This window comes from Amphimedon queenslandica, unplaced genomic scaffold (assembly GCF_000090795.2).
Source record: "Amphimedon queenslandica unplaced genomic scaffold, v1.1 AMPQUscaffold_5822_Cont22216, whole genome shotgun sequence".
In the NCBI taxonomy this organism is placed as follows: Eukaryota; Metazoa; Porifera; class Demospongiae; order Haplosclerida; family Niphatidae; genus Amphimedon; species Amphimedon queenslandica.
Genome location: NW_003553883.1, coordinates 137 through 1751, shown reverse-complemented (window position 1 = coordinate 1751; position 1615 = coordinate 137). Strand labels below are relative to the sequence as shown.

The 1615-nt window shown below is 32.6% G+C and overlaps 1 long non-coding RNA gene across 1 annotated transcript; it reads left to right on the top strand.

The window, feature by feature from the left end:
* Positions 1 to 868: 868 nt before the first annotated feature.
* LOC109592259 (uncharacterized) lies at positions 869 to 1248 on the top strand. Its single transcript, XR_002190259.1, has 2 exons — positions 869 to 1135; positions 1193 to 1248. It is a non-coding gene; the product is annotated as an uncharacterized LOC109592259 (long non-coding RNA).
* Positions 1249 to 1615: the final 367 nt, after the last annotated feature.

Sequence of the window (1615 nt, the reverse complement as noted above, 5' to 3'; positions counted from 1 at the left end):
TGTAGCAAGTTTGAGCTGATTCCAATCAAACTTAGATTTTTTATGAATTTTTAAAGTTACTCAAAAATTTGTGTAAAACATGATTATTGACAATTGTAATGAGATGCAAATGATATTCACGAGCATAATACTCAATGGAACATCATGGGGGCCTCTCTAAGTCACTAGAACAATTGCAACATGTGGAGTTAACTTCAATTAATTAACTGTTACTACTACATGTATATCCTTGCTTGTTTAGAATGAGTCAAATGTTTAATTGTTTGTACCGTATAGTGGGAAATTTTGGAGGGACTAAAATTTGGTGAATTGCTAAATTTTGGTGATTTGCAGATTTTAATTTAGTGAATTAGTGGCCATGTGCTATTGAGCATGCGTATAATGGCTCAAAATAGCACATTTTATTTTGGCGAATGGCTATCAAAATGCCAAATTCACCAAATTTAATTCCCTCCAAAATTTCCTGCTATACGGTATTGATAGTTTAAGACAGGGTTAAGTTTATAAGTTAACCATTCAAAAATTGTATAGATTACTCTCTATTTATATATATACTGTATTTGCGATTAAAGTGACACTGGTGCAGTTTACGGAAGAGCTAGTACATGGAAAGTTTATAAACAAAAAAATGGCTGCAGTGTACAAACGCTACACACAAATTTAGCTTAGTGTATGTGACCGCTAGTGAATCAAGTATTGTTCCTATTATATTAGAAGCTATTGGAACAGCATTTGTTATAATTATTATTACAAATACGTATATCCAGTCATCATTTAGTGTACATTAGCAAGAATAACATTAACCTTCCTCTACCTGTCATGACATGAACTATATGTGTATACATATAACACACAATAAGCTGACAACAGCCTACACAGGGGAATTATATGTTTGACTGTAAGATACAATGAACTAGCACATGATAGACAAGAGGACATGATAGGCAATGTGCTTAAGTACATGCTTTATATTAATAATGTATAATAGAAGAAGAATAAACAACAACAACAACAACAAGGAGCTGGTCCACTTTATTCAACACTCAATCAAGACAATGATACTCCTCCTCCTGTCCCTCCTGCCTATAATCCTGAGGGAGTACAGGAATACTCTGTATTGAAGAGAGAGGGAGAGGTCAGTGATTAATGAGAGAGTCTTTTAAAAATGGATCATATAATGTATTATTAATAGAATAAGGGTCAACAGGGTCTGTCTACTGGTGCTACTGGACTATATTCAACCATTAACAAGGACACTAACAACCAGGTATGGATACATGTACATAATCCACTCTTGACATAATGTATTGGGTTCAATGAACTACATGTACGTAATGTATTGGGTTTAATGAACTACATGTACATAATGTATTGGGTATAATGAACTTCATGTACATAATGTATTGGGTTCAATGAACTACATGTACGTAATGTATTGGGTTTAATGAACTACATGTACATAATGTATTGGGTATAATGAACTTCATGTACATAATGTATTGAGTTTAATGAACTTCATGTACATAATGTATTGGGTTTAATGAACTACATGTACATAATGTATTGGGTTTAATGAACTACATGTACATAATGTATTGAGTTTAATGAACTTCAT